Source organism: Hyla sarda, chromosome 1 (assembly GCF_029499605.1).
Source record: "Hyla sarda isolate aHylSar1 chromosome 1, aHylSar1.hap1, whole genome shotgun sequence".
NCBI lineage: Eukaryota > Metazoa > Chordata > Amphibia > Anura > Hylidae > Hyla > Hyla sarda.
Genome location: NC_079189.1, coordinates 433,748,525 through 433,773,387, shown reverse-complemented (window position 1 = coordinate 433,773,387; position 24,863 = coordinate 433,748,525). Strand labels below are relative to the sequence as shown.

The 24,863-nt window shown below is 47.0% G+C and overlaps 2 protein-coding genes across 3 annotated transcripts in view; one reads left to right on the top strand and one right to left on the bottom strand.

Annotated features, from left to right (window-relative positions):
- Window positions 1-3,224, bottom strand: part of GNAZ (G protein subunit alpha z) — a 141,307-nt gene extending 138,083 nt beyond the window's left edge. The window contains exon 1 of the mRNA XM_056530813.1: window positions 2,953-3,224. The gene's annotated coding sequence lies outside the window, so the exon portion shown is untranslated. The remainder of the gene's footprint in view (window positions 1-2,952) is intronic.
- Window positions 1-24,863, top strand: part of RSPH14 (radial spoke head 14 homolog) — a 267,776-nt gene that overhangs the window by 201,621 nt on the left and 41,292 nt on the right. The gene's annotated exons all lie outside the window — the stretch shown is intronic.

The window sequence follows — 24,863 nt, the reverse complement described above, 5'->3', positions numbered from 1 at the left end:
AGCGGGAGGATGTATTTTTTACACCCGCTATTCTCCCCGGGGTTCCCGAGGGTCGTCACAACGGCAGTGTGAACGAAGCCTTAAATGATGGCTCTTCAGAACAGCAATACCTAAATGTCACTGCTGTCAAGATGCATACCAATACTACGGGCACTGCACTGGCTGCCAGTAGTGGTTGTGTAGTCAGGTGAAGACCAGGCCCCTGTCTCATACGTTATAATTTATATATTAGAAATAGAGACAGAGCAGTGGTCATCTTGGGTTAGAAAATCATAGCTGCTTTCTTTAAAAAAAAAAAAAAAAGCGCCACACCTGTCCTGTTTGTTTGTGGTTTTGCGGCTCTTTTTTTTTTTTCCAATGAAGTGAACAGTGCTGAGTTGTAATACCACAAACAAACTGAGGCCAGGTGTGGCACTGTTTTTGGAAGAAAGCAGCTATGTTTTTCTAATCAGGGATAACCCCTTTCATTTCCCTTCTGCAGGCCCAGCAGCAGCCTTAGTGGCTATCTATAGGTATGGTGGTGACTCCAGAAGCAAATATTCTCTATAACAGTGTCCCTTAAAAATTTTTTATTTTTTTATTTTTTTTATCAACTGGTGCCAGAAAGTTAAACAGATTTGTAAATTACTTCTATTAAAAAAAAAATCTTTATCCTTCCTGTACTTATTAGCTGCTGAATACTACAGAGGAAATTATTTTCTTTTTGGAACACAGAGCTCTCTGCTGACATCATGACCACAGTGCTCTCTGCTGACACCTCTGTCCATTTTAAGAACTGTCCAGAGTAGGAGAAAATCCCCCATAGAAAACATATGCTGCTCTGGACAGTTCCTAAAATGGACAGAGATGTCAGCAGAGAGCACTGTGGTCATGATGTCAGCAGAGAGCTCTGTGTTCCAAAAAGAAAACCATTTCCTCTGTAGTATTCAGCAACTAATAAGTACTGGAAGGATTAAGATTTTTTTTAATAGAAGTAACTTACAAATCTGTTTAACTTTCTGGCACCAGTTGATTTAGAAAAAAAATATATATATATTTCCACCGGAGTACCAGCTGCAGCTGTTGCAAAACTACAACTTCCAAAGGCATGATGGGACTAGTAGTTGTGCAACAGCTGGAGAGCCACAGGTTGAGGAACATTGTTCTATAGCAGTGGTCTTCAACCTGCGGACCTCCAGATGTTGCAAAACTACAACTCTCAGCATGCTCGGACAGCTGTTGGCTGTCTGGGCATGCTGGGAGTTGTAGTTTTGCAACATTTGGAGGTCCGCAGGTTGGAGACTACTGTTCTATAGGGTCATGCAGTGGTACATTCTATAGGGTCATGCAGTGGTACATTCTATAGGGTCACGCAGTGGTACATTCTATAGGGTGACGCAGTGGTACATTCTATAGGGTCACGCAGTGGTACATTCTATAGGGTGACGCAGTGGTACATTCTATAGGGTCACGCAGTGGTACATTCTATAGGGTCACGCAGTGGTACATTCTATGGGGTCACGCAGTGGTACATTCTATGGGGTCACGCAGTGGTACATTCTATGGGGTCACGCAGTGGTACATTCTATAGGGTCACGCAGTGGTACATTCTATAGGGTCACGCAGTGTTACATTCTATAGGGTCACGCAGTGGTACATTCTATAGGGTCACGCAGTGGTACATTCTATAGGGTCACGCAGTGGTACATTCTATAGGGTCACGCAGTGGTACTTTCTATAGGGTCACGCAGTGGTACTTTCTATAGGGTCACGCAGTGGTACTTTCTATAGGGTCACGCAGTGGTACTTTCTATAGGGTCACGCAGTGGTACTTTCTATAGGGTCACGCAGTGGTACTTTCTATAGGGTCACGCAGTGGTACTTTCTATAGGGTCACGCAGTGGTACATTCTATAGGGTCACGCAGTGGTACATTCTATAGGGTCACGCAGTGGTACATTCTATAGGGTCACGCAGTGGTACATTCTATAGGGTCACGCAGTGGTACATACTATAGGGTCACGCAGTGGTACATTCTATAGGGTCATGCTGTGGTACATTCTATAGGGTCACGCTGTGGTACATTCTATAGGGTCCTGATGTGACAAGAGTACTGGACACTAACACCACAACCCAATAGGCAGCATGAGTAATTTCATAGACCCACTGGCACAGGATAAGAAATGTAAATGACTTTATGGTGTCATATGGTGTTCCCTTTCCTTCTACACATAATGTACAGATCTGTATGGATTCATGCTAAATGTATAGTAACCAGGGTGCTGTCCATGGAGTCTGACTACAGCTGCCATCATCCTGCCCAGCACCTAGGTCCTTTGCCCCAGTTACCTATCAGTAGTGATGGGCACTTCAGTTTATTAAAGGCACAGTACATGCAGCTCCAGCACTGCAAATCCTAAGCAACAAAGCAGCCAGTGCTGCAGCCTCTGTTGTCAGGCTGACATTCCAGCCACATTGTATGGAGAGAAATCAGAGTCCAGTGACTGGGGTTCCGCCGGGCACCCATCTGACACATCGTGCTGCAGATGCCAGCTGTTACCCGGCAGTGGCACTGAATGCACATCTGCTCCAGGTAACCAATGCCATACATAGTATGTGCTGCAGCCATAGGACACTGCTCCTCACTTTCCAGCGAGGCAGATCAACTCTATGGAAATGGAGTCGTGGGGAAGGGAAGGGATGGCAGAAGATGCCGCTACAATGTAGCATCTCCGAGGAGGGCGAAGGTCATCCCTGTGCTGGTAGCCTGCCCCCATCATGGGGTGACAGCTATGATGTCTCCTCAGAGAAATGTCCTCTACCGTGTAGGCATCGGCAGCACCCACCCTCTCTCTCCGTGACAGCCGCACCCTGCACCTTGGCTGCCAAGCACATCTTCTCCCAGCCAGCCTGTGTGCCAGAATAAGGACGGGGTAGGGAAGGATCGGGGAAGGGTAACATGTAAGCCCCTTACCTGGTGCAGCGGCCAGCTCTAGGGCGCATCCAGCATGGCTCACATAGGTGGCGACGGGCGAGCCCACTCCAATGCCTGGGCTAGTCTCCCGAGCTGATGGCTAGCCCTTCATGGGGGAGAGCCGGGTAGGAGCGTCCTGTCATCCAGCAGGCAGGGGGGTGCTCAGTGTGTCCTGTGATACGGGAGGGGGAGGCTGTCCTGTGACACAGGAGGAGGGGGCTGCTCTGTCATAGAGGAGGGGAGCTGCCGAGCTGCCCCGTTCTCTCCAGGCAGGGGAGGAGTGAGGGGAGGACAGGAGGCAGAGCTCCTAACACGAGGAGACTAGGGAGGGACGGCCAGGCCAGCCAGGAGGGACCACTACAACCGGCTATAGGGGGGGACCACTACCACCGGCTATAGGGGGGACCACTACCACCGGCTATAGGGGGGATCACTACCACCGGCTATAGGGGGGACCACTACCACCGGCTGGAGGGAAGCGTGTTGGGGCACTACAACCAGCTGGAGGAGAGAAGGGGGACCACTACAACCGGCAGGAGGGGGCCACTACAATCGGCAGGAGGGGGCCAATACAACCGGCTAGAATTAAGGGGGGGGGGGGGGCACTACAACCAGCTGGAGGAGAGAAGGGGGACCACTACAACCGGCAGGAGGGGGCCACTACAATCGGCAGGAGGGGGCCAATACAACCGTCTAGCATTAAGGGGGGGGGGGCACTACAACCAGCTGGAGGAGAGAAGGGGGACCACTACAAGCGGCTAAAAGGAAGGGGGGGGGCCAATACAACCAGCTGGAGGAGAGAAGGGGGACCACTACAACCAGCTAAAAGGAAGGGGGGGGGCACTACAATCGGCAGGAGGGGGCCAATACAACCAGCTGGAGGAGAGAAGGGGGACCACTACAACCGGCTAAAAGGAAGGGGGGGCACTACAATCAGCAGGAGGGGGCCAATACAACCAGCTGGAGGAGAGAAAGGGGACCACTACAACTGGCTAAAAGGAAGGGGGGGGTGCCACTACAATCGGCAGGAGGGAGCCAATACAAACAGTTAGAGGGGGGACCGCTACAACTGGCTAGAATTAAGGGGGGGGGCACTACAACCAGCTGGAGGGAAGCATGTTGGGGCACTACAACCAGCTAGAGGAGCGAAGGGGACATTACAATCGGCAGGAGGGGGCTAATACAACAAGTTAGAGGGGGGACTACTAGAACCGGCTATGGGGGGACCACTACAACCAGCAATTGGCTAGAAGGAATGGGGGACCACTACAACCGGCTAGAGGAGGGACAACTTCAACCGGCTACATGGAAGGAGGGACCACTACAACCAGCTAGAGGGGGGACCATTACAACCAGCTAGAAGGAAGGGGGGCCACTACAACCAGCTGGAGGGAAGCGTGTTGGGGCACTACAACCAGCTAGAGGAGGGTAGGGAGCACTACAGCTAGCTAGTGGGAAGGGGGACCACTACAACCGGCTAGAAGGAAGGGGCAACTACAACCAGTTAGAGGGGAGACTACTACAACCGACTATAGGGGGGAAAACAACTGGCTAGAGGAGGGACCACTGCAACCGGCTAGAAGGAAGGGGGACCACTACAACAAGCTGGAAGAAAGGAGATTGGGGCACTACAACCAGCTGGAGGGGGGCCATTACAACCGGCAGGAAGGGGGACCACTACAACTGGCTAGAAGGGGGACCACTACAACCAGCTGGAGGGGGCCATTACAACCGGCTAGAAGGGGGGCCATTACAACCGGCTAGAAGGGGGACCACTACAACCAGCTGGAGGGGGGCCACTACAACCGGCTAGAAGGGAGACTGCTACAACCGGCAGGAAGGGGGACCACTACAACTGGCTAGAAGGGGGACCACTACAACTGGCTAGAAGGGGGACCACTACAGCCAGTATACTCCACTGCAGAGCATCTCACCTGGACTCTGTGTATAATCCACTACAGAGCATCCCACCACTTACCAGGTCCCTGTGTATACTCCATTGCAGAGTATTCCACCACTCATCTGAGCCCTGTGTATACACCACTGGTACATACTCTCCTAACAGATCTTGTAAATACACTACTGAGGCTAGGTTTCCACATAGTTTGTTTTTTAAAATTTTTAAGCCAAAGCCAGAAGTGTATTCAAATGGAATGAGAAATATAAAGGAAAGATTTCTAATTCTCCTTCCTACTGGATTCACTTCTGACTTTGGCTCAAAAACTGCAGCGGAAATTTTCCCCAAAAAAACGCCATGAAAAAAACTGTGAAAACCTAGCCTAAAGACAGGGCCGGCTCTGCCTATTGGCAAAATAGGCAGCCGCTTAGAGCGCCCTCTTGATGGGGGGCGCTGCTATGCCTGCCGAAAGTTAGACAACCAGCATCCGAACCACTCGCTCAGCCAGCAGCATGAGGAGGAGGTTTGTTACAGTGTATCACCCCAGTAGTAAGCTAATTACATGAGGAGGGGGCTTGTTACAGTGTGGCATCCCAGTAGTAAGGTAGGGTGTGCCAAGGGGGAGGCAAAATTAGCTTTTGCCTAGGATGGCAAAAATCCTTGCATCAGCCCTGCCTAAAGAGAGTGTCTCCCCAGACCTCACTCCCTGTACATACATCACTGCAGAGCATCCTTTCCAAGACCTCAGTCACCTAACAGACCCTGTACATACATCACTGCAGAGCATCCTTTCCAAGACCTCAGTCACCTAACAGACCCTGTACATACATCACTGCAGAGCATCCTTTCCAAGACCTCAGTCACCTAACAGACCCTGTACATACATCACTGCAGAGCATCCTTTCCAAGACCTCAGTCACCTAACAGACCCTGTACATACATCACTGCAGAGCATCCTTTCCAAGACCTCAGTCACCTAACAGACCCTGTACATACATCACTGCAGAGCATCCTTTCCAAGACCTCAGTCACCTAACAGACCCTGTACATACATCACTGCAGAGCATCCTTTCCAAGACCTCAGTCACCTAACAGACCCTGTACATACATCACTGCAGAGCATCCTTTCCAAGACCTCAGTCCCCGGAACCCTGTGTATCCACCGCTGGGTACATTCTCACCTCATTGACCCTGTGTATTTTTTTACTGCAGAGTATTTCTGATGCATATTTAACTACTTTCTGTAATATTCATGGCAGGATATTGTTTGTGCTTGAAGATCACATGTTGCCTTGTTAATGCTGCCCTATCAGAGGGCATGAGGTAGTGACAGACTTGGATTTTAGCAGTTAATCTGGTATCTGTGATTATGGGGTACTTCTTGTTTAACTTATGGTTTAATAGTTGCACCATGATGCCAACACTAGATGGCAGGATTCATGGGATGCTTCCTCTGCCCTCCTGCCATTGGCTGACCGCTTTCTGTCTGTGCCCAAAAATAAGGATAAAGCTGTCAATCAGCGGTAGAAGGGCAGGAGGGCATCCCATGAATGCATGCTGCTGGCATTGCACTACAACTGTTAAAGTAACCCATACCCCTATAATCACCACTTCATGGTGCCTTCAGATTCTGTAACATGGGCACAGTGACAGATTTCCTGTAAGCTTCTACTACTAATACTCTACTGATTTATAAAAAGTGCCAAAGTCAGAGTGCCCACTTAAAGAGCATCTGACAGTGTGCTCCTAGTGCCAGAGTCCCCCCTGTTAAGCTGTGGTTTGCGCCATTAACATGGGAAAAAGAGAGAACCCCCTCAAAACAGGGACAGCAAGAAAGTGCCACTATAAAGAAGTGCAGACACTGAGCTGCTGTAAAACAGGGCAACCAGAGAGTACATCAGCAGAGATCAGTGTCTCTAGGAACACAGTCCATTGTGCAGAATTTGTGATGGTTTAGACTAGGGCTGCACGATATGGGGAAAATGTGCGATTGCGATTATGGGCCTAAATGTTGCGATTTCGATATGCAATGAGATATAATAAATAAATGGTGAAATCCCGCCATTTCATGTCCAATCTCCTCCCTTTTACAACTATTCACCCATTTTATGCCCACCACCCATTTCACATCTCCATTTCCCCCTGTCACATTCTCCCCTCATGGTCATATCTTCTCCCATCACATTTTGCCCCTATGTCACATTCCCTCCTCTCCCTGCGACATTCTCCCCCATATCACATTACCCCTCCCCTGCCACATCCCCCCCGGTCACATCCCCCCCTCCCCCTGCCACATTCTCCCCCCATATCACATTACCCCTCCCCTGCCACATCCCCCCCGGTCACATCCCCCCCTCCCCCTGCCACATTCTCCCCCCATATCACATTACCCCTCCCCTGCCACATTCCCCCGTCACAACCCCCTCCTCCTGCCACATTCTCCCCCATATCACATTCTCCCCTCCCCCTGCCACATTCCCCACATATCACCCCCCTCTCACATTCCCCCTCCCCCTGCCACATTCCCCCCCATATCACATCTCACCCCCCTCACATTCCCCCCTCCCCTGCCACATTCTCCCCTTATATCACATCTCACCCCCCTCTCACATTCCTTCCTCCCCCTGCCACATTCTCCCCCCCCCCATCACACTCTCCCCCCCCATGTCACATTCTTCCTTCCATGTCACAATCTTCCCCCCCTTGTCACATCCCCTCAGCCCCCTTCCCAACCCCCCCCCGTCCCCGTTACATTTTGTACTGCAGCAATACACTGGGTTTCCCGGGCGGTTTTCAAATCTTCCACCGGGGATGGGAAACCCAGTGTTTTTGCTGCCGAAAAAGACCTTTCCCCATCAGCCAATCACTGGCTTGACACGTGACACCGGCCAGTGATTGGCTGAAAAGAGAAAGGTCCTACTAGTTGAATGATGAAGAGAGGAGACAGCGGACCACAAGGAGGGAAACTGCATCTGCGGGGACTGGGAGGAGGTGAGCAGAAGTATGTTTTTTTCTCCCTGTGCCCTTTTACTAAGCTCAGTGTTTTTCCACCAGGGGGCCTCCAGCTGTTATGAAACTACAACTACCAGCATGCCCAGACAGCCTTTGCCGGTCCAGACATGCTGGGAGTTGTAGTTTTGCAACAACTGGAGGCCCCCTGGTTGGGAAACACTGAATTTTAGTATTTACATTTGTTTTTACCTGCTCTGGCTGGCCCGAGCAGATAATAGCAAGTTTTCCTGGGGGGCCATATCACTATGTCGCAAAAAGCTAAAATTTTGATTCGATTGCTTTTGCGATATATCGTGCAGCCCTAGTTTAGACCAAAATGCTCCCAATTTTGCTAGGAGAGCTGCCCCAGAATCGAAAAGGGGTACATAAGACATGTACATACATGAAAATCTCCACCGATCTAGGCCAGATTTTTCTGTGCTAGACTTTCGATTTGCTTATACCCTATATGCATTGTCTTCATCTTTGAGAAGACCACGTTACAGAGGAGGGATCTTAATATAATAATTGCCCTATAAAGGCCTCTGCCACCCATTCTTAGTTTTTCTGCTGGCATAGGTCATCAACCTGGTGGGCCCTCTTTACCAATGCTCTGAATGGTACACCACCCCCACTCAATTGAGTCAAGGTTTCCAACCGTAGGTCTTGTGGCAACCTTAAAGAGTTGGTAAAATGAGATGTGTACCACATATGTATAGAGGACAAATAGAGGATAAATGTGCTGTTTTTATGTAAAATATCATACATCCCTGTAGAGTTCTTCTCCACCATAGATCTGATCACTTTCTGGTTTTCTGTCTGAGCTCTGAACCTGCTGTTGCCAGGCAACACACTTTCCCACAATCCTCCTAATTTACATATGCTGTGGAGATTAACTTGGAGCATGTGTGACCCGCCTTAGGGTCTATTCACATGGCGGAATTCCGCCTCAAATTAAAGCCCATAGACTTCTATGGGATTCCGCACTTCCATTCACACTTCTGAATTTCCGCTAGCGGAATTAAGCTTGCGGAAATTCAAAAGTGTGAATGGGAGTGCGGAATCCCCTAGAAGTCTATGGGCTTTAAATTGAGGCGGAATTCCACAAGTGGAAATTCTGCCATGTGAATAGACCCTTAGTGGGTCCTGAATGGGTTGTAACCAACCAAGGCAATAGTTAAGAAAACAAAGCAGACACATGGGGTATTAGTAAGCTTATATCTCTCACACAGGACATTTTCAGTAAGGTTATGTTCACACTGGGTAATTTGAGCTGAATTTCCTCGCACTGAAGTGCTTGTCGGAAATTCGCGTTGTGAACATTACTATTTGTGTGAATGGGTCTTCCGCAGACCTGTTCACACGCCGCTGAAATTAATCCATGCGAAGAATTAACCGGTTCATTCTTTCCTGGGAATTTCACGAGCACTGCATTGCAGTCAGTGGTGACGGCGCAGGGCTGCACGGTCCTATCTCCAAAGGATTTCGGACACCATAGGCATGCATAGTTTTTTTATACACTCCTCGCTGTAACGCCAATATCACGTATCACATTGTTCATCCTACAATGCACCTCGCCCCCTTTGCCATTTCATCACCCCCTGTGCCATTTTGTTACCCCACCCCTTTATTGCCCCCCCCCCCCCCGTGCCACTTCATCAGCCTTTCTTCCACCCCTGCGCCATTTCATTCCCCCCTTCATCACTCCCTGTACCATTTTACCTCTCCCGTATCAGCTCCTGTACCATTTCATTCCCCTCTTATCACCCCCTGTGCCACTTCATCTTCCCTTATATCACCCCATGTGTCAATTCATTTTCCCCTCTTGGAAGGCCCAGGTTCAGACTCCTGCTGGTGTCTAACTAGTGACCCCCTCATGCTCTTCTCGGGTGCGTCATCCATCAGAAGTCCCAGCAGCCACCACTGCTGACTAATTTAACCCCTTAAGGACCACGGGTTTTTCCATTTTTGCACTTTAATTTTTTCCTCCTCACCTTTTAAAAATCATAACCCTTTCAATTTTGCACCTAAAAATCCATATGATGGCTTATTTTTTGCACCACCAATTCTATTTTGCAGTGACATCAGTCATTTTACCCAAAAATCTATGGCGAAATGGAAAAAAAAATCATTGTGCGACGAAATTTAAGAAAAAACGTCATTTTGGAACTTTTGGGGGCTTCAGTTTCTACGCAGTACATTGGTACAAATGACACCTTCTCTTTATTCTGTAGGTCCATACGATTAAAATGATACCCTACTTATATAGGTTTGATTTTGTCCTACTTCTGGGAAAAATCATAACTATATGCAGGAAAATTTATACGTTTAAAATTGTCCTCTTCTGACCCCTATAACTTTTTTATTTTACTGCGTATGGCGGTATGAGGGCTCATTGTTTTGAGTGATTTGAAGTTTTTATCGGTACCATTTTTGTATTGATCGGACGCAATTTTTTCATGATATAAAAAGTGACCAAAAATACGCTATTTTGGAATTTGGAATTTTTTTGCGCGTACGCCATTGACCCTGCAGTTTAATTAATTATATATTTTTATAGTTCGGACATTTACTCATGCGGCGATACCATATGTTTATATTTATTTTTATTTATATGTTTTTTGTTTTGTTTTTTATGGGAAAAGGGGGGTGATTTTGACTTTTATTAGGGAAAGGGTTAAATCATATTTATTAACTTTTTTTACACTTTTTTTTTTTGCAATGTTATAGTCGTAGTCATAGGGGGCTATAAAATTGCATACACTGATTGTCAGCACTGTTTACTGCAAAGCCATAGCTTTGCATTGATCAGTGTTATCGGCAGTCGATTGCTCAAGCCTGAATCTTAGGCTTGGAGCTATCAATCGCCGATCGGACGTGCCGGAGGAAGGTGAGTGACCCTCCCTCGCATCATAGCTGATCGGGACACCGCATTTTCACTGCGGTGGTCCCGATCAGCCCCACTGAGCAGCCAGGAAGGTTTTACTTTCGTCTTAGACATGGCGTTCAACTTTGAACGCCGCGTCTAAAGGGTTAATAGCACGCGGCACCGCGAATGCTGCTGCGCACTATTAGCCCCAGGTCCCGGCTTCAGTAACATGCCAGGACCGACCCGATATGACACACGGTCACCACGTGACTGCGCGTCATAATGTGGGAGCTGGCCATGGAAGTAAATATACCTCCGTGGTCGTTAAGGGGTTAAAGTGGCTGCAGCATCAGCTGCCAGTTCAAGATCAGGCAGCACAGGCTCTGGCCACTTAAAGAAGAAGTCTCGTGGATAAGTTTTAGATCACGGGGGGTCCGAAGACTGGGGCCCCCCCACCCCACGATCTCCTGTATGGAGCCCCAGCTCTCCTCCACAGCAGCATGTCACGACCCCCTCCAAATAGCTCTATGGGTGAGCCATTCTGCAATCTTCGGCTCTCCCATAGAGCTATATAGGGGGGGTCGTGACGCGCCCCTGTGGAGGAGATCCGGGGCTCCATACAGGAGATCGCGGGGGGGCACCAGCGCTCGGACCCCCTGCAATCTAAAACGTATCCACTATCTGCAGGATACATTTTTTCCATGATACGTCTCCTTTAAGAACAGCCGCGGCTGCTGCTGTGGGATGGGACAGTCCAGTGACAGCCCTGGAGACTTCCACCAACACACTAATGTGTCACGGCACCCTGTTTGGAAAGCACTGTCCTAGCGTGTATATCACCTGACACTGTACTAGTACATTTGTTAAGGGTGGGTTCCCATTGCGTTTTTATCACTGTTTTACTGTTTTCATTACAGTACGTTTCATTTGCTTTACAAAACAATGTAGTCAACTACGCTATTGTGTACAGCAAATTAAGTCTACGTTACAATCTGTTTTTCTTATATGCAAGTCAAAGGCATACAGCAGCGTTAGTTTTTAGCGTCCGTTAACATATATGTTCTTCCATTTTCAAGTGTGTGAAACGTATACGTTATATGGAAACAAAAATGCAGTGTGAATTCACCCTAACTGGTAAGGTGCAGACTCTGCAGCACGTTGGCTGAGCCCGCCCAGTGCCCTACAGGCAGACACAAGTGTGAGGGGAAATGTGACGTGGCTTTATATTGCTCTGTAACACAGAAGAAAAACAGTTACCATGGCAACCACTACAGCACATCACGTGATCACAGCAGCATGTGGCTTCTGGGACCAAAATATATGTATATACTGTACATATATAATGTGTACACACACAGTCCAGTCAGACTGCAGGTGTTGGCATTAAAAGATCCTATTGTGTTAGTACTTACTACAGTATGAGGCTTAATGATTCCCTCAGCACTTGTAGCCTTGTCTACAAACAGCCATTGGCTGTCTGGGCATGTTGGGAGTTGTAGTTTTGCAACAGCTGGAGGTCCACAGTTTGGAGACCACTGGCCTACAGATTTCTACAATAAACAGTGCTGCTCCTGTCTAAGGGTGCATTCACACCACGATTTGTTAATATGGTCACCGGATCTGGCTGGGGGATGTTAAAATAGGTGCTCCCGTACCCTAGCTGGACCCGGCCCGCATCTCATTCATTTGAATAAGCCAACCGGCATCAGATAGGGACTCCGGTCGGCTCATTTTTGCCCGGTACCCATTGAAGTTAAAGGGGAAATCCACAGCTTTTTTGACACCATCGTTGACACACTGCAGATTTGCGGATTATTACCATAGCATGTGGATAAGGGGGGTGGGGGGTGGTATTTATCAAAGCCTGTGTAGCGAAAGAGTGGTACAGTTGCTCATAGCAACCAATGCTGCTTTCATTTTTTAGAGGCCTAAGCATTCTGGTTGCTATGGGCAACTGCACCACTCTGCATATTTTCTGCACAGAAATTCTAGAAAATCTGCAGCAAATATGAATTATGTGAGCCTACCCTTTAGCTATGTTCACACAATGTAAAATTTAGTGGCATATTTTATTTTGCATGCTTATTTTTGCCCGTAACCTGCACAATTGCATCCTCATTTACATGTGTAAAAAAAAAAAAAAAAGCCACTAAATTGTTCATAGCCTTACAGTATGGTCACAAAAGTCACCTTAAAAAAGTGCCATGCCAAAAAGCGTATCTCCATTCGCAGGATACGGGATAGGTTTTAGATTGTGGGGGTCTCAGGCTCTCCCCAGGAGCAGTGCGTCACCACCCCCACACGAAGCAGTGGCCGCCAAGCCTCCTCCGTATATCTCTATGGGAGAACTGTTTGGCTATCTTTACCTCTCCCATAGAGATATATGGAGGAGGCGTGGTGACCCCTGCTTCGGGCAGGGGCAGTGATGCGCCGCTCCTGGGGAGAGCCATGGCACCGTGCAGAGGGTCCCAACGGTCGGATCCCTGCAATCTAAAGTTTTTCGGCATGGGACTTCTCCTTTAAAGGTTATAAATCATCAAGTGTACCTGTCATTTGAAAAAAACTTTTAATATGTCAATCACAAGAATGAGCAGGGAGAAGAGTGTACTTAACCCGTTCTCTCCTAGCTTTTTGTCACATGACCTGGACGGACTTACAATGTAAGTCTATTGGGCCTTCCAGGTCTCAGACACAGGCCAGGGCAAATTTTAACTTTTTTTTTTTAAGTCACAGGTATGCTTTTAGGCTGGATTCTATGTTTGGGCAGTACAGTATGTTTCTAATATACGGTAAAAAGAAAGAAGATGTATGCTGCACTAAATCGTTTATCAGGCGGTGAACCTCTGTGTGATGCCGTGGACAGTCAATCAGCAGGAATGGAAGCTATCCATGGAGCGGGGAGCGTATCACTGAGACTAGTTTTGCGTCAAATTACACTTCTTCCTGTCAGGTTTACTGGTACAGCTGACAGGAAGAAGCGTCATTTGACGCGAAACTCGTCTCAGTGGTACGCTACCCCGCTCAGGAGAGCGGCATCTCTCTGCTCTCCGCTCCATGGATCTCTTCTATTCCTGCTGATTGACTCTCCAAAGCATCACACAGATATACAAGTGAGTGCAATATAAATCTTCTTTCTTTTTATCGTGGTTTACAGTGTTGTGGATTTCCTTGCTCTGTTTGCTAGCACCTCGTTCATTGACCTCATCCACATTGCATTAGTATCTCATTACCGTGGTTCGCAATCAATTGGTGTTGTGAGCAGTGCCTCTATGGTCATCCACCGTCCTTCTTTTGTATGTTTCTAATATACATTGGGATACCGGCAAAAAGGAATGCCTATCTATACTGTGACTGGACCATTTATGTAGTCTACTAGTAGTCTGTCTTTTCAGTTCTACAAAAAAGTGCTTTTCAGTATGTAAAGAAAACTCTAAAAACATTCTGGTATCCTGATGAATATCGGTGACATCTAGGAAATCTAGTCTAAAATACCCTGAAAACAATTCTTAAAAGTTGACCCCAGTACATGTACTAGCCCACATATACATTCATGTGCATAGTCACATACAAAAGCTCAGATATATAATCATACATATAGTTAGGTAAACTGTAAGCAATTTTTTCCACTATGCTTTTCTCAGCTTTAAATTAATAATTTTTCTTTTTATCAGAATTATATTCAACTATCAGCAGATTGTATAACAGATGAAAAAATACATATGTATGCAACTAATAGCACACATGAAACTCACACAAGCAAAGTAGATCTTGTCCATACATAAACACAACATAGTGTAGAGCCAGTACAAAATATGTTCTGGCAGTGACACTTCTAATGTGAATAGGATTTATCCCAAACACCTCTGTTTTTGAATTTAAACCACAGTGGGATGCAAGTGAGTATTGAGGAGATCACACAGGACTGAGCGAAGAACTCTAGCTGATACCCACATTAGCTATCACATGCCACACTCTCTGAACACTGGTAATTGGATGACGTCTTATGTGTAATGCTGGCTCTGGCCATAGAGTTCCCCCACTGAGTTCTGAGTAATGTCTTTAATAACCAGTAGCTTTTCACTGAAAAGCAGAAACATGCATACGCCATTTCATACCTTCTCGCATTGCACCTAAGTAGATGCATCCCATAGGTAGCAGGCATTATAGATGCTACAGCTGCAGCTCCATAAGAGAAAAATAAATATAAGATAAATACTAAATAGGGTAACTGTCACTTTTTTAAATATATGTCTTTTATTATTAAAAGACGATTTGTATATAAATATAACAATTTTTATGTGGATGACTAAAACTGCATTTTTGCAACCATATTTTTATTGCTTTACTGCACCTAAAATAAACAATGAAGCATCTCTGGGGGTAGTTTTCATAAAAAATATTGTGTTTTAAAGAAGAGGGTGTAATTGGGAAGTACTCACACATAAATGCAGAATCGCGAGTAGGGTCGGTATATAGCTTGTAACCGTGGAAGCACATAGGATACTACTCCTTACGTTGCAATGAAACAAAAAGAGCCATAAACTCATTGCCTAATTTTAAAGTGTTATTCTGACCCTTATATCTGATTGCGTGGGTCCCACTGCTGGGGACCCCCGCAATCTGTCATTCAGCATCTACCTTTGTGAGCTCTCTGCAGCGCTGGAGGCTCCGAGTGAGCAGCATGACGACCAGGGGGCCCCTCCCATAGACTTGCATTGAGGGGACAGGGCGTGACGTCACACGGGAATGGAGTCGTGACGTCACGATACTCCGACTCTGTGGTCGTCACGCTGCACACTCGGAGCCTCCAGCGCTGCGGAGAGCTCGCAAAGGTGGGTGCTGAATGACAGATTGCGGGTGTCCCCAGCAGTGGGACCCACGCAATCAGACATCTTATCCCCTATTCTTTGGATAGGGGATAAGATGTATTAGGGCCGGAGTACCCCTTTAAGGTGAGAAGATGCTGCTGGATTTTAAACTATTGTGTAGAAATGGGTAAAGCGTGGAAACCCTCCGTACATTCATAAACTTACTGAAAACGAACTTATTTGAACAAGTGTAGAAATTTGGCTCAAAAATCTCCCTCAACCAGGAGAGCCCCTACCACATGTAGCTTTTGTAGCTTTTGTAGCTTTTATTTTTTGACTGTGCCACTTTGTGACCCGCTTTTAAACGGGCACTGTGAGATACAAAAAAGAGACCTTTTTTAATATGGTTGTTTAAAAAATGTTAAATATTTAATAAATAAAATGGCTCCTAAAAAGTCCACCACTAGGGGTCCCCATATCTACTGGGGGCACTAAACAGTCCTGCAGAAGCATCAGGCTTGCCCATGAGTCATGAACAAGGCTGCATGAGCAAATACACCAATCACCTCACATTTTTATAATAGATATAGGCGATAAAAATTTGATGTACATGGTCAGGATTAGGTCCTGAGTAACATATTAATTGTTTTGTTTCGGAATCTGACAGGTACGCTTTAAGTAAACTAGTTTTTGGGCTAAATTTGTGATAAAATTTGCAACTTATATCGACAAATTTAGAAAGTGATAAAACAAGAAGGCCAATCATGCCTATAAATAACTATAAACCAGAAAATGCCAAGAAGAATGTTACAGACTTTGTATTTGGCTTTAGGTTACTATTTGCTGAAGACCCTGCTTACAAATCCTATAATAAACTAAAAAAACGGTGGACTTTTTCTATAAAAAAAAAAATTGTGTTTTTGTTTTTTTTGTTTTTTGTGCATAAAATGTGTGACTTTTAGGCTTAGTTTCCACTTGTTTTTTTTTCTGGCAGTTTTTGGAAAATTGCCACTGCAGTTTATGAGCCAAAGTCAGAAATGTATTAAAAAGGAATAGGACATATAAAGGAAGGACTTACACTTCTCCTTCCTTATGGATCCACTTCTGAATTTGGTTCAAAAGCTGCAGTTAGAGATGAGCGAATCGAAGCTGACGAACCCGAATTCGGTACGAATTTCATGAAATATTCGATTTCGCAACAAATTGGAATATCGCCGCGATTCTATTGCGCAAATCGCTTCATTAAACTCCATTTACTGTGGTCCAGGCTCCAGGGCATCTAAAATGGCGGATCCACATGTCAGTACATGGGGCAAGGAATGCTGGGAAGGCAAGGCGGGAAGGGAAGTAGGTGGGATGACCCTGAATCACATGTAGGATGCAGCCTATCAGCAGCCAGTCACCCCTGTGATGTCACAGCCCTATATATCCGGTGGCCATTTTGCGGCTTGTCATATCATTCATTACACTGCATACAGATAGGACGGACATCGTGGTGTGTGTGTGTTACACAGAAAAGGTCATTCTAGCAGAGTTTCACATCCTAATCACATCAGCGTTCTGGTGGACAGTGTTTTTTTTAATCTGAAAAGGATTTTTACTGCAGCCATTAACCTCCCAGTCACTTTCTTCAGCATTGTATTACAGAGAGGGGGAGATAGCTGTGTGTTGCCTCATACATTTCAACAAGCTGCCTCAACTTCATAAACCTTAGCAGAGGAGGCAGGAATAATTTTCAGCGCAATTCTGTGTCTTTGTTCCACAACAAATCATCTGCTGGTTATACTAGAGTGTAGACGGTATAATACCCAGCAGTCCATTCCTAATAGTCTTTGACAGAGTGACATTTTGTGTTTAGTACACAGCTTTTTTGTGCTGCAGCACTGTTGTGTTGTGCAAAAATCCTTTTTTAAAGCGTACTGTACCGCATTTTTCTGCCCTCATAAGTGCATACCACATACCTACATCTAAGTGGTGTACTATTTTGTGCCTGTTAATCTGTCAAGGGCCTACATACTGTGAAAGGACAGCCAAAAGTAATCACTGGCTGATGTTTTACTCAAATAATTTTTGAAGCGTACAGTAGCACATTTTTCTGCCCTCATAAGTGCATACCACATAAAAAAAGTACACACCTGCTGCTGTTCTAGGCAAATACTGTTTTAAGCTTAGTGAAGCATATTGAGAAGTGCCAGGATGTGCACAGAGGAGTCGCAGAGGCCTAAATTCATCAGACAGAGGTTGCAGCAGGAGTCGCAGCGAGAGGCCTGAGCTCCCGGTATCAGCTAGAGGTCGTGTCTCGACCAGCAACCCATCTGCCATCATTGATTGGTTAATCCGGTCATCCACTTCATCACAAGGGACATCTGATACCCCCAGTCAACAGTCGCTGGGTTCCTCAGACACAACCCTCAGTTGGCATGGCCTGGGAGCAGTCCCTGTCCCCCCCTACAAAAGTATCTTATGCTGTAGGTTTAGCTCCACTATTCACTGAGGACAATCTAACAGAGGAAAGTCAGCAGCTACTGCCCAGCCAACAAGTGGAGAAGAAATCAGCCGCTTCCTCCACTACGCGGGCACGTAGTGATGAGGAGAGTGACGTGGGAGGCGGTCTTGCCAGGGTTCAGGGTCCTGAAGCAGACACTGTTGAGGAACTTGAGGAGGACATCAGTGACGTGCAGACACTTGTTGATGATGAAGTCGATCGCAATCGGGAGCCTGGTGCAGAAGGGGCTTCATCATCATCAGGAGAAGAGAGTTGCAGGTTGCTCGTGAGGCAGCAGCTGAGCCAGCAAGGTGGTAGCATGGTTGGCAGTCAGCATGGTGGCAGAAGTGGGAATTCTGGAGCCAAACGTGCCCTGGGGAGACGACAGGCTTTGTGGCAGCCTACCATCCCGGGAGGTAGTGGAACAGCGGTTCCTGGAGATGGCGGCAGTAGCAGTCAATTAGTGCGGACTGTTGGTGGGAAAATCAGCTACTCAGTGGTGTGGCAGTTTTTCATCAAGCATCCGGAGGAGGTTCACATAACCACATGCGAGATATGTCGGCAGAAGGTGAAGCGTGGCCAGGGTCCCATTGTTGGCACTACGGCCCTGCGTCAACATATGCTTCGCCACCATAAAGCGGCCTGGGAGAACTGTGGCTCCGATGTAGTGGTCCAGCCTGCTGCATCACCCAGTAGCACGCTGCTCCCTCTTTCAGCAAGCCAAGGCTCCACCACCTCATACCCTCCTTCTGTCGCTCCAGATGCTCCTGCTCCTACTACTTTTAGTCAGCCATTCTGCCAACAATCCATCGGGATAGCCATGTCCAAGAGACAACAGTATGCGCCCACTCATCCAATGGCACAGAAGCTGAATGTGCTCCTGTACAAGTTGCTGGTGCTGCAGTCCCTCCCTTTTCAAGTGGTGGACTCTGCACCTTCAGAGAACTGATAGCTTGTGACGAGCCGAGGTGGAGAGTGCCAAGCCGTCAGTTCTTTGCGAAGAAGGCAGTACCAGCCCTGCACAATTTTGTGGAAGAGAAGGTAGTCCAGTCCTTGAGCCTGTCGGTGTGTACCAAAGTGCACGGCAGTGCCGACATCTGGACCTGTAACTATGGTCAGGGACAATACATGTCCTTTACGGCTTACTGGGTGAATGTGGTTCCTGCACAGCCGCAACAGCAACTTGGACAGGTCACGCCGCTTCCTCCTCCACGCTCTCAGGCCATTGGTCCTGTGACAGTGTGCGACTCCGCCTCCTCATCCTCCACCATGTCCTCAGCCTCCACTGCCCAGACAAGTCTCTGTGGCCCTTCAGCATACCATGTGTGCAGGGCACGGCGATGTCACGCTGTTCTTCACATGGTTTGCCTTGGCGGAAAAAAAGTCACATGGGAGGAACTGCTAAAAGTCATTCGTAAAGAAATCGGAGAATGGCTTACCCACAAAAACTGGAAATGGAAATCATGGTGACTGACAACGGAAAGAACATCTTGCATGTGCTGCGACTGAGAAGGCTGAGCCATGCACCCTGCATGGCACACGTGTTCAATCTGGTTGTGAAGCAGTTCCTGAAGTGTTTCCCCCATTTGCAAGATATCCTAATAATGGGAAGGAAACTTTGCATACACTTCAGCCACTCATACACCGCAAAGCACACCCTCCTTGAGCTGCAGCGTCAGAACGGTGTCCCCAAACATAGTCTGATTTGTGACGTTGCCACACATTGGAATTCCACCCTCCATATGTTGGACCAACTGTATGAACAGAGAAAAGCCATCACCGATTTCTTGATGATCCAAGCGAATAGGGGTACTCCCCTGTGTAACTTCAATGTGAACCAGCTCATACGTGACTCCTGCCGTTTGCTCAGGCCCTTTGAGGAAGCCATATTATTAGTAAGTCGCCAGGATTACGGGATGAACTACGTAATTTCACTGCTTCATTTCTTACAACACGTGTTGGAAATGACGGCTGGTCATGGCACTGGAGACGTGGCGCCTACATCTCACGGCCACATGAGCCCTGTGGGGGATGAACAGGAGGGGCACAGTGGAGCACAGTTTAGGTTTTGCCAAATGGGCGTTTTTTCTAGTAATCTGACAGGAGAGGAGGAGCAGGTGCAGCCAGAGGAGCTAGAGGGTTATGAGGAAGGTGGGACAGAGGACTCAGACACATTGTGGCAGTATGCAGTGGAGATGGAGACATGGAGTCCCTCCGAGTCACTTGCACAAATGGCATGATGCATGCTCACTTGCTTGCGTAGTGACAGCCGACTTGTCACCATTCGGCAGCGGGATGACTTCTGGATCTCCACCTTATTGTACCCTTGCTACCTCCACAAAATAGGGGCCTTTTTTACACCCACTGAGAGGGAGGACAAAGTGACCTAATATAGAGGCATCCTATGTAGTCAGTTGGCCAATTCCTATTGGCACCATTGTCCATCCTCTCGCAGGTCTGAATCGGGGGGCCCACTGAGCTCACCTTCCACTGCCATGGCTGCTGGGGAGGGGTGGGGTGGCAGGAGCAGTACCAGCTCCATCAGCAGCAGCCTACAGTCTCTGATAAGTAGCTTTCTTCACCCGCATAATGAACAACTCATCAGCAGCAGGTACACCTGGAGCAGGACCTGAACCTGCAGGTGGTGGCATACCTTCACATGCCCATGCCAACACACCTTGAAGATCCGCTAGACTTCTGGGAAACAAAACTTGATTCGTGGCCGCAACTAGCAGAGTTTGCCCTTGAAAAGCTGTCCTGCCCAGCCAGTAGTGTGCCATCAGAGCGGGTGTTTAGTGTGGCGGGGGGCCATAGTCACCCCAAGGAGAACTTGTCTGTCCACGGAAAATGTGGAGAGACTGGCCTTTGTGAAGATGAATCAGGCATGGATCAGCCAGGATTTCCAACCACCAATGCCTGATGCATGAGAGTAGATTGACCATGGTGCCACACCAACACTTCACAAATATGGATAGTGCCAAACAGATTTAAGGTGCTGCTCCCCAGTTACAAACATTCCTCCGCATCAGACGTTTTTTCACCCACCTGCGTCACCGGGTACTGGTATTGCCACCCACCGCACCACTATATGGTCTCTTCTCATGCTTCAGCCAATTCCAGGCTGTGTCATTCAGCCACTATATGGTCTCCTCATGCTTCAGCCACCTCCAGGCTGTCCCATTCAACCAATATATGGTTTACTGATGCTTCAGCCAGCTCCAGTATGTGTCATTTAGCAACTACATCGTTAAATGATGCTGCTGGGCATAGGACATTACATATATATGTTTATGGTAGCACTAGGTACCATACATCTTCAATGGAAATTTCTAAATTCATCTTTTATTCTTAGAGATTGTGAGGCCCTATTGTCTCCTCATCTGCCAACACTATATGGTCTCTTCATGCTGCCACAAACTCCAGACTGTGCCATTCAGCCACTATATAGTCTCCTCAGGCTTCATCCACCTCCAGGCTGTGCCATTCAAACACTATATGGTCTCCCCATGCTGCCACAAACACCAGGCAGTCATTCAGCCACTGTATGGTCTCCTCATACTGATGCCACCTCCAGGCTGTGTCATTCAGCCACTATATGGTCTCTTTTCATGCTTCAGCCAACTCCAGGCTGTGCCATTAAGCCACTGTATGGCCTCCTCATACTGATGCCACCTACAGGCTCTGTCATTGTGCTGCCATGTGACATGTGACTCCTTCTTAGATTTGGTCCCTTGTACCCACTAGATTTGGTCCCTTGGGCCCGGGACACTAAAACTTGGGAATTTCAATTTCAACATCCTCAATTTCAATTAAAAAATCTTAAATTTCAATTAAAAAATCTTACATTTCCATTTAAAAATCTAACATTTCTATTTAAAAATCTTAAATTTCAATGGTCTCCTCGTGCTTCTGCCAACTCCTGGCTGTGCCACTCAGATACTATATGGTCTCCTGATGCTTCAGCGAACTCCAGGCTGTGTCATTCAGCCAATATATGGTTTACTAATGCTGCTGAGCCTGGGCCTAAATTTTTTTCATGGTAGCACTAGCTGCTCTAAATCTTCAATTTAAATTTAAAAATTCCTCTTTTAATCATAGGGATTGTGAAGCCCTAATGTCTACTCATGCTGCTTCCAGCTCCAGGCTGTGTCATTCAGCAACTATATGGTCTCCTCATGCTTCAGCCAACTCCAGGCTGTACCATTCAGACACTAAATGGTCTCTCTTCATGCTTCAGCCAACTCCAGGCTGTTCCATTCAGAAACTAAATGGTCTCTCTTCATGCTTCAGCCAACTCCAGGCTGTGCCATTCAGAAACGATATGGTCTCCTCATGCTTCAGCCACCTCCAGGCTGTGTCATTCAGCCACTATATGATCTCCATATATTGACTGTGTATTGTAGGAAACATTTGGGTATCCTTGAGTTACTCTCCCAGCATTATTGCCATGTTGATACCAGTAATAAAAGGAATATTGCTAAGGACTAGCAGAAACAGGGAACTGTGGATACTGACCACCAGCTGTTGGAATTGACTGACTATCCCAGGGGTAGATTTACCATTTTGAAGTTCCTCAGTTCCAGTAGGCTTTAAGTCATTCATTCTTTGTTGTGGTTCTTCAGTTGCAGAATTAAGTTGTGTCATGTTTTTCTGTTCCTCCGATGAGCTAATGTCACTGGAACACACACTACTCATATTGTCATCTAATGAAGGATCCTTTTCTCCAGAGAACGTATGTCTCACTTTCTTATTTTGAATGTCAGGTGGTATTCTGACATTTTCTGATTATAAAGGAATTTTGGAATTATGGACACAGGTAAAAATAAGTATTTTTAAGCGTAATGTAGCACATTTTTCTGCCCTCATAAGTGCATACCACATTCTACATCTAAGTAGTGTATTATTTTGTACCTGTTAATCTGTCAAGGGTCAATACACTGTAAAAGGACAGCCAGTAGTACACACCTGCTGCTATTCTAGACAAATACTGTTTTAAGCATAGTGAAGCGTATTGTACTCCCCTCATATATGCAATAAGTATGTCAGGCAGAGTAGTAAAATTTCTATTTCAAAAGCCTTAATTTCAATTTCAAAATCTTAAATTTACAAATCTTAAATTTCAATGGTCTCCTCATTCTTCTACCAACTCCAGGCTGTGCCATTTAGACACTATATGGTCTCCTGATGCTTCAGCCAACTCCAGGCTGTGTCATTCAGCCAATATATGTTTACTGATGCTGCTGGGTCTGGGCCTAAATTTTTTTTATGGTAGCACTAGCTACCCTAAATTTCAATTTCAAAATTCGTCTTTTAATCTTAGGGATTGTGAAGCCCTAGTGTCCACTAGGGATCGACCGATTATCAGCTGATATTCATGATTTTGGACATTATCGGTATCGGCAATTACCTTGCCGATAATGAAGTGCCCTCCCCCCGGCCCCGAGACCACCGCCGCTGCCCCATCCCCGATTTTATAATTACCTGTTCCCGAGGTCCGCGCTACTTCTGGCTCCTGCGGCGTCCTGCGCTATTGCTGTGCGCTGCGCAATGACGAGTGACGTCCTCAACGCGACGTCACCGTCAGTGCGCACAGTGACAGCTCAGGACGCCGCTGGAGCCAGAAGTAGCGCGGACCCCGGGAACAGGTAATTATAAAACTGGTGATGGGGGAGGCAATGGGGCAGCGGCGGTGGTTGGACTCAGGACTGGCAGGGGGAGAGAAGCGGGTGGTGGCGGAGGTCTCTGGCCGAGCAAAAGCCACTGCAGTCCATTGACTTAAAGCCCCTGCTTTAAATCATTGATCTGCAGTGGCTTCTGCGGGGCATGGGGGGGGGGGGGGGTAGGAAATAGCCGATAATTTATACCAGAATATCGGTATAAATTATCGGCTATCGGCCTGAAAGTTCACAGATTATCGGTATCGGCCCTAAAAAATCAATATTGGTCGATCCCTAGTGTCTACTCATGCTGCTGCCAACTCCTGGCTGTGCCATTCAGACACTATATGGTCTTCTCATGCTGCCAACACCTCCACGCTGTGTCATTTAGCCACTGTATGGTCTCCTCATGCTGCCAACACCTCCATGCTGTGTCATTCAGCCACTATATGGTCTCCTCATGCTTCAGCCACATCCAAGCTGTGTCATTCAGCCACTACTTTATGGTCTCCTCATGCTGCCAACACCTCCACCCTTTGTCATTTTGCCACCGTATGGTCTCCTCATGCTGCCAACACCTCCACGCTATGTTATTCAGCCACTATATGGTCTCCTCATACTGATGGCACCTCCAGGCTCTGTCATTGTGCCGCTCTGCGGCAGTGATTCTAAAAGCGATGCCTTTAATCTGCATGTCATTGTGAATAAAAGTATTATTTCACGACCCCAGCACACTCCATATGCGTGTTAGAACAAAGCAAAGTGTTCTACACCCCTATTGAGGCTCTGTGTAGTCCAGAAATAGCCGTTTTTAAGATAGATTTGCCGCGAATAAATTCGTCTCAAACCCAATTTTTTCGAAAAATTGGGCGAATCGGCTGAATTAAATTTTTCAAAAGTTCGCTCATCTCTAGCTGCAGCGGCAGTTTTCCATGTGGAGACTTAGCCTTAAGCAAAAATGCTGCTTGCACCAAGGGGGAAGGAGAAGAAAGCTGAAAGAGGGGGGGGGGGGGGTGCAGCTTCCCATGGAGCGGGCCCTCCTCACTTGCGACTTCAGACCCGATTTGCAACAGTAAAGGTCTCAGAAAGCTACTCTAGCTCAGAGCTTACTTAGATTTCTACATCTGTTGAATGGGCAGTCACAACTGGATTTACTAAGAGACATACAGAGCTTTACATATGTGCTGTGTATGAATATGCCACA